This window comes from Etheostoma spectabile, chromosome 7 (genome assembly GCF_008692095.1).
Source record: "Etheostoma spectabile isolate EspeVRDwgs_2016 chromosome 7, UIUC_Espe_1.0, whole genome shotgun sequence".
NCBI classification, from domain to species: Eukaryota; Metazoa; Chordata; class Actinopteri; order Perciformes; family Percidae; genus Etheostoma; species Etheostoma spectabile.
In genome coordinates this window covers 21,772,125-21,781,338 of record NC_045739.1, presented here as the reverse complement: position 1 = coordinate 21,781,338, position 9,214 = coordinate 21,772,125, and the positions used below count along the sequence as shown (strand labels likewise).

Here is a 9,214-nt window from a genome sequence, read left to right as displayed (position 1 = left end):
ATATATATATATATATATATATATATAAACAAATGTATACACATACCCTCCACTCACAACAAAAAACAAGAAAAAACAGACAAAATTTAGTCAAATACACTTTTTTTTGTCCATGGCAGCCCTCAAATCACAGAACAACTGATGAAGTCTTGACATCATTGCTGAGGAAAGGAGCCAGCGAGTTGAAGATGATGTCACTATAGCGTCACGGTGATCAGCTGAGAATCCCGCCTACGGTAAGGGAGTACTATTCGCAGTGGAAAACGAAAAAATAAAAATGTTGAATCCAGTTGATCACAGCGGTATTAATCCTCTCTTCTAAATAGGCAAAACATGTGTATTTCCCAAAATGTCAAACTATTCCTTTAAATGCTACATATCTTTATATTTGGTATTCTTGCTATTTCACCTTACAACCAAAAGCTTAATCTATCTCTGTAGGGCAAGGTTGGAGCAGATTGAGGGCCAAAGGTTAGGAGTGATCACGGTTTCAAAAGACGTTATACTCTGACTCTGATCAGTAGACTGGAATGGAACCAAAGGTGCTAAAATAAAGTCAATGACACATGTAGGTTTGGTCAACTGGGACTGTGTGTAGCTGCCTGGGAATGAGAGGCCATGGATTAGATGGCCGCAGGTCAGGGTAATGTAAGAGGATTGGTTGTGTCCAATAGTCTGTGGGGAAAACGGACAGATGAACAATCAACCAGCTGTAAGCCTGGAGTCAACAACAGTTTATCATAATCTGTCTTCATCTCTTTCTCCTCCTCAACCTGCCAACCCTGCTCCTGTATTTTTAGTTCAAATTCCACCAAAAGTTTTCCAATGATTCGTATCAGTGAATTCCCAGAAATCATTCTTTGTGTATTTACTCTATACGTGTCATTTTTTTTTTTTTGGCTCTCTCACCGCTGTCATCATTATTCACCCCCTGCCTCCGTTAACATCCCCTTTCTCTCTCTCTCTCTCTCTCTCTCTGCACCCCCCTCTTCTCATCCTCTTTTTAACCCCTGTATCCTCTCACCGCGTCCTCTTTATGTATCCAGCAGACATTATAAAAGGGGTTTACTATAATCATTACTCTAATCACCCTTTCACCTCTGACTACCCCCATCTCTTTTCTGTATAATGAGGAAAATTGTAGGTCATCAGGCAGAAGACTCTGATGAGTTGAACCAATCAAAACAGGCGTACAGAAGCCCCCCAGAAGCATCATTTGCATGGTTTATGTCATAGTAACAAATGTCTTGGTGGATGTAAATATCTGTCCTATTGGCCATGTAGAAAATGCTGCTGCTGTAATAAGGAAATTTCCCCGCTGTGGGATGAATGAAGTATAGTATATAGTTATATATAGTATATATAACTAATCTAATCTAAGGTTCTCTTTCAAATGGCAGGAGGAATTTAAAGCAGCTACAGGGAGCTTTTAACTGGTTATGAAATAATTTAATACTGATGCTTCTGTACATAAGCAAGCGAGACCATCAGCGAGAAGATTGGCCTGTCCCTAGGTCCAGCTGTAATGTAAAAACAACAAATTGTGGTTTTATCAGGAGTCACGTGCTGTAGCTATTTTTCAATAATAGTCTTAATTGATTAATTCCTCGGATGAAACCAATGATTCCAACATAGTAACCTAATCACTGAGCTTTAATGGTGCTGAAAGGCATATTTTTTTAACTTTGGATAGAGCCAGGCAAGCTGTTCCCCTCTGGTTTCAGTCTTAATGCTAATGCTAAGCTAACTGGCTCCAGGCTCTAACTCCATATTTAAACACACAGATGTGAGAGTGATATTAATCTTCTCATCAAACTCTCAGCAAGAAAGCAAATAGGTGTATTTCTCCAAAATGAATATGAAATTCCTTTCACATCCAAGGATTTGTCTTCACAGTATGAAGCAAACATCGTTAACAGCCGTTTCAATCCATCCCGTTTTAACCATGTTATAATTTGTCCACAAGTATTTGAAGTGACAGCCAGTAGATCAAACTAGGTCTTGTATCTCCCACAAAGCAAAACACACTTCAACAGTCACAAAGTACAAACTGTTTCTAATTGAAAGCACATATGTAGATAGCGATGTTTCAGGCTCTCGCCGTGGAATTATCTGACAGCACTCACACGGGCATGAAATAATGCACATCACTGAGTACGTTTACACGCACACCAACACTCCACTATTAGTCTGAATTTGATAATATTCCAAATTTGACAGAGGTCATGTAAACAGCATAATCCAGTTGGATATTCCGAATTAGGCCTTTTTTACGAACATAGCATTTTCCGAACCCTAACCCTAACCCTAACCTAACCCTAACCCTAACCCCCTAACCCTAACCTAACCCTTACCCTAACCCCCTAACCCTAACCCTCTAGGGGATACCCTGGGGGTTAACACTTTAGTGGTGGGAAAATGACTGACATGCGGCGGCCCGTGCATACCTTTAGTCTCCATTCAACTGCGTAAGGTCGTCGACGCGTGGGGGACTATGGGATCCGAACACACCTAACCTAACCCCTAACCTACCCCTACCCCCCTAACCCTGACCCCCTAACCCTAACCCATAACCCTAACCCTAACCCTAACCCCTAACCTACCCTAACCCCCTAACCAACCCAAATCCTCTAACCCTAACCCTAAACCTTAACCCTAACCCTAACCCCCTAACCGTACCCAAACCTAACCCCTAACCCTAAACCCTAACACCCTAACCCTAACCCTAACCCCTAACCCAAACCCTAACCCTTAACCCTACCCACACTAACCCTAACCCTAAACCCTACCCTCCCTGACCCTAACCCTAACCCCCCTACACCCTAACCCTAACCCCTAACCCTAACCCTAATCCTCTAACCCTCAACCTAAACCCTAACCCTAACCCTAACCCCCCTAACCGTAACCCAACCTAACCCCTAACCCTAACCCTAACCTCCCTAACCCCAACCTAAACCCTAAACCCAAACCCAACCCCTAACCCTAACCCCTAAACCCTAACCCTAACCCTAACCCTAACCCTAACCAACCCTAACCCTACCTACCCGACCCTAACCCTAACCCCCTAAACCCTAACCCACCCCCTAACCCTAACCCTAAACCCCTAAACCCTAACCCTAACCTAACCCTAACCCCTAACCCTAACCCCCTACCCCTACACCCTAACCTAACCCCCTAACCCTAACCCAACCCTAAACCCTAACCACCCGAACCCCAACCCCTACCCCCCCTAACCCTAACCCTAACCCCCCTAACCCTAACCCCTAACCCCTAACCCTACATATTCCGCTATTATTTTGGTTTTAAAGGCATTCTTTGGACATGTATACAGCGGAATATGCAGGAATATGCGTCTTAATGGGGGGTTTTAACTCACTTTACGACTTCTTTCCCTTTTATGGCTCTGTACGTTGCTATGGTTACTGTACATAAACTAACCAGCCAACAGCTGTCAAGGCTGCAGACCCGATTAGAAGGAGAAACACAGATACTTTTAAACATTATTAAAGACTTAGATATCAAAAGGTTTTTGATTATGCGCATACATCACTACGCCGACCATTTTGAAAAGCTGGTTGAAGGAATGAAAGAGGGACCGCCGCTGCCACTGGTGAACTTTGAGAATTTCCTGTTTTGCACGGCTACATGTAAACGGGAATATTAGTGGAATGCTTACTTTCATTAGCCATGTAAACATCTTAGTCGGAATATCGTCTTTTGTGACGGAATTAGGGCAAAACAACGGAATATTGTTATTATTACGTAGTCGTGGATGTAAATTTGGAATTGATTTTGGGTATGAGGGAGGGAGTTCCCGTTCACAGTTGGTATCCGGGTAGATTTCACAATCCCTGAATACACATGGGGTGGGATTAATGAGGATTATGAATTCATTGTCTAATTTGTTGTTATTTATTTGTTTTGCTGTAAATTCTCGTCTGCTGGTCTTTGTATATTCGAAAAAAAATCAATGAATCAAAGTGAGGATTATTCTGCATTGAGTACTTTTACTTTTAGTACTTAAAGTAGATTTTCCTTTACAAGATTTACGTTTTCGAGGCAGACTTTTACTTGAGTACTTTTCTTACAGTGTGGTATTATTTTTACTTGAGTAGAGAATCTAAATACTTATTGCACAATTGTCAAAGAGAACACATTCCATCCGTCCGACCCGTTTCCGAGGCTTTAGCATTCACCATACAATTTCATACAACAGTAGTTGTGTATTTCCAGATGAGCCGAGTGAGCAGAGGATCAGGAATCAAAACTTAAATAAATGATAAAACAATGTTTTATGCAATCTTTCTTTCACAGCACTCAGGATATGTAGTCCGTGATGTTTACCTGGCCTCTCCCCCCCCCAATTTCCACGTGTCACTTGCAAAACCTGCTTGTGTAGACATATACAGTATGCTACAACCTCCTTCTTGCCTCACAGGTTATGCGTTCTTGCACGTGCTCTCTCACACTGTCAAAGCTTCTCTTATTATTTTCCCAACCATCGCTTTAATGGAATCGTGTTTGGCTTGATCCCTGCGTGAGATAAACACAATTCACCAAAGGCTTGGCTTTCTGTTCTCATGTAACACAAAGAAATTGGAGTTCTTCTAAAATCTTTCCACTTGGGACCATGTGTCTTTTTCCTCTCTATTTTTTCTCTCTAATCCTCTCTTCTTTTAGCCTCATTGTCCCAACCCCCATTCCTTTCCCATGTTAATGTCCTCCCTTTTCACCCTCTGCTTTGTCCCCACTTTCCATTCTCTTTTCTTCTAAGCCTGATCTCCATCATTGCTTTGTCTCCTGTAAGCACTGCTAGCGTAGTGGCATCACACAAGATTCACGTTCTCGTGACCCAATCTTGATTTCCGGGCAATGTGCACGTTATTATGACAACTTGTGTTTCCCTCTCTTATTAAGAAATCCCCAGCTTGAGATTTTGGATTGGCCAATGTCAATGTTGGTCAGTCCAGGTCCAGACTGAAATATCTCAACAAGCACTGGATGGATTGCCATGACATTAAATACAGATATTAATGCAACTCAGAGGATGAATCCTACTGACGTTGGCGATCCTGTCTTTTCCTGTTGCACCATCATTAGGTCAACATTTTAATGTGTCCAATAGAGAGGACACTATATTATTGTGATTTTAAACATATTGCAGTATTCTGCGATATGTTGCAATTTATTACCTTTTTTTTTTCCAACTTCAATATGTGTTTCCAATTTTAAATTCTGTCCCCAAAAGGAAACTTTGTCAACATCTGTTTTATCTAGAAAGAAAGAAAAATCTCTGTTTGTTCATCTCACTTCAATTTTATTGATCAAAAATGGGATTGTCAAGCAGACAAACAGCCTAACACATATATAATATCGATACAGTATTGCCATGGAACACATATGCAGTACTCTATGCTGCATTGATTCCCCCCCCAACCCTAGTATATACCTATGCCCCCTTTTGTCTCATTCAGGTCAGTTTGTTTAGATTAGAAATCAACAAAAACTTTTGTTTTGCTTGGTCCCTGACATTGACAAAAATCCTGTGTGTAGGCTAATTCATGGCCCAAATAAAACGGGATAAAACAATGATTTGTCTCTCCCCCTTCACTACCATTGCTTTTTATATACAAGGTCCTGTGAATGCTGAATTCAGCATTAGGGTATACAGCCTCAGCAAGTTGGGCTGTAGACTCTTAGTCTTGATAAATTAGTAATCTTGGAAAAGTGCAGAAATAATGTAGGCTACAAAACAAATGACATCTGACATCCTCTCTGTGATTTCCAGTGAAGCACCTTCCCTTAGATGCAGTGCCTTCATTTTCCATCTCTTTAATGCATCAGCTAAAAAGCTGTAATATGAGCCGCTTACTTCCAGGCCATTTCATTAACCGTTCCTATTTGAGGCGTCTGCTTCTCACATGAGAATTCTTGCAAGAACAACCACGAGAATTTGCCTTTTTCTGCTCCTTTTGGCTCCTTTTGATCCCACAGGCTGGGTTATGTGGGGAAACCAAGCTGTTGGGGTACATACTTGTCCCTCCACCAGCAAATTCCGCATAAAAGTCAAATGCAATTCCATGGTTAATGAGCCAAATCTGAACAACTAGTTTGTGTGTTTTATTGTCATGGGATGTCTTGACTGTTTCTTCTTTGGGGGGGGGGGGTTTCTGGGCTGCAGATTTTAATTAACAAAACTGCTACTTTTCAACAACGAGCAGCAGTGGATGGCCTGTGCATTGACTTTATCACTATATCAGAGTGTCAGTCAGGTCAAATCATATAAACACTGTATGCACAGCAGGTCTGAATCTGGTTCAGCAGCTGCAGCAGCTACAGCTGGTACTTCTTTCTGATTGCCTGCATGTTGTCAGAAAACTAGTGCCTTTCTATAATTCATCTAGACCCTTTTTACACATGCATGCATGCAGACTGCATGCACACTACTGTCAACACACACACACACACACACACACACACACACACACAGGGCCGGGCTAATGACAAAATTGCTTAAAGAGTCTCTGTTTACATATTTCATAAGTTAGCCATGCAGGTCTGGGTCTTAATGGAGAAATGGAGCTCAATTATGGACCCCATGGTGCCATCTTTTACTGCTAGCATGCATACGCAAGATTAAAGAACATCCTACTGTTACACACTTATGCACACACACACTTAAACTTGCCCTCTGTCTTTATTTGTTTCCCTCTCCCTTTCTGTCTATCTATATTTCTGTCTCTCTCTCTCTCACTCACACACACACACACACACACACACACACACATTCACACACGCACGCACACCTGCAGTTGGTGGTCTCTGACTGACAGTGTTGAAAAGGCTCACAGGATCTCACCTCGTCAAATGTAAAAGCCTCTCAAGGTCTGGCACTCAACTAGGCTATTATCCTACATGCAAGAACCCCCCTGTCCCAGACCATTAGACACACACTCTAACTTGTACCCCCTTCCAAACCAGCAACAATAGGGCAGAAAGGGAAGGAGAGGGGACCTTTAATGGTGCGACACCTTTTATGGACGGGACGGTGTCCATCAGACTAAAACGAATGATCTCCCACCGCAATCTTCCAGTGCTCACGCACAAGGTTAAGACGTGCCTTTATCCGGCCGTCAGACACGACAAGAGTTGTCTGAATCTGTTGATGACGATCCTCGCGGAGGAACACTGCGTCCTCTTTTCTCGCCATGCCCCTTGTGATTTCACCCTCATCTTACCTTCAACTCTGCCTCAGTTTTACATAACTCTCAAAACAAACAACAGAAATGGGCCTACTGAATAAATGAGCGCATTTCTGGCCTTTTTTGAGCACACATTTAGAATTCTCTCCCTAGACCCATATAAATCAAACCAGAAGCATTCACTCAGGCCCGAGCCATTGCACCTTAATAATGTCCCCCCCCCCCCCCCCCCCCCCCCCACCCACATACCACACACCTCCCAAACTTTCTTTCCTGTCTTGCAAAATTCCTTGATCATTCTGGCGACCTAGTTTACAGCCCTCGCCTCAGAGCCACAGAGAGTTGGTTCCTTTTGAAGATGCATTGAGCAGCACAGCATGACAAGCCCATTATACAGCCGGAGGAGGAAAAATCGCTCAATTACCAAGTCCTAACTCTTAAGGGAAAAGCAATGTGCACTATTCACTTAACCATATCAGTTTTTATGACTCAATGATAATATTAAAATAATGAAAAAGTGTTAGGTCGCACATAATAATCCTTTCTATAGTATCATACTGGACACGGGCTCACATAATACGTAGTAAGTATATTGATCTATTTTGCTAATGCAGTTTTGATACATGGGTGATGATGTGACAGACATAATCCAGCGTGGAAGCTCTAGTGGATTGATCGCATCTGCCTCTGTCCCAGATGGATGCTTCGGTGCTGGACAGAATAATTGCCATTTCTTTTTTTTGCACTTTTGCGTCAGTGATAATAGATTTCTGTGCTCATAAACACTGTCTTGGACCTTTTCCCAGCCCATGGACAGTTGGAATTAGAGTGTCGTTATGACATTTTTAGAAGCCAAAGAGAAAACCACAGATTATTATGTGTAAAGCAATGACAAATCAACAAATATGCAACACCACACAACCACTGGCTTTGGAAAGTATTCTGACTTTTTGCACACTTTTGTAGCTTTAATTTGACATGGAACAAAGACTTTTGCTTTTCTTTTCTTTTCTTTCTTTTTTTTTTTTTTTTTTTACAATGTAGCAAGAATCAAAAACGTAAAATCTCCCGTACATCAAGTATTCAGAGCATTGATTCATTACTTTAGAGAAGCACCTTTAGCAGCAAATACAGTTTCAGGTCTTCTTAAGTTAAGGCCAAGTCACACCAGAAACTGACACAGAAACGTACATTCACACATCTTTGGGAAACATGTGACATATGTGACTTTAGCCGGGGAGCTAACTGCTAACACCCTAGCAAGCCATAACTTTATTGTTGGACCCAAGCATTTTGGCTCGTGGCCTTCATCAGGGTGCACCAGCCGAAAGGTGTTTGGTCTAACTATACAGCTGTTCTGCAGACCTCAAGTGATGCTGGAGCTTTGACCTTGGAAGTAGCTGAAGTTATGCCAGAAATCACCACCCACTTTCTCCAGTCCTTCCTGGCATGTCCATGATGATATAATCATTGGATTAAATTAAATCTATAACACAAGAAAGCGTGCCAAAACTTAAGGGGTTGCAAAGAGGCACATCTGCAGGGCTTATTATCCAGCATCAATGACACAACAGTGACCTTTGCCCTCATAACGTGATAATGGTTGGGTAACTTAATGTAAGTGTACATACAAACACACTGGAGCACACCCACCCATGCAAGCCCATGAGGGCATCCGCAGATGCAATCAGCCAGATATGCAGTACAGTAGAGCAACCATGCTGATGAAAGTCAAGAAAGTGCACTGATGAAAGTGCAAACACACACACACATACACACACACACAAGCCTCTGCGCATGCACACCTAAATGCACGCATGCATACACAACAAATCCAATGGACACAAACACTCTCACAAATACACACAATTTCAACTTTCTTGTGTTTTCCTATTCTGCATACATACATAGTCAATGTTCAAGTTTACCTTGTTCAGCTTTGCTGCCTTTGTTTCAAGCTGTTACTGCGCACACACACACACACACACACACACACACACACACACACACAC

General features: G+C 42.1%; 1 long non-coding RNA gene across 1 annotated transcript in view; it reads right to left on the bottom strand.

Moving 5' to 3' along the window:
- Positions 1-9,214, bottom strand: part of LOC116692618 (uncharacterized) — a 23,687-nt gene that overhangs the window by 14,238 nt on the left and 235 nt on the right. Inside the window, exon 2 of the long non-coding RNA XR_004332738.1 lies at positions 2,048-2,056. This is a non-coding gene — a long non-coding RNA (uncharacterized LOC116692618). The remainder of the gene's footprint in view (positions 1-2,047; positions 2,057-9,214) is intronic.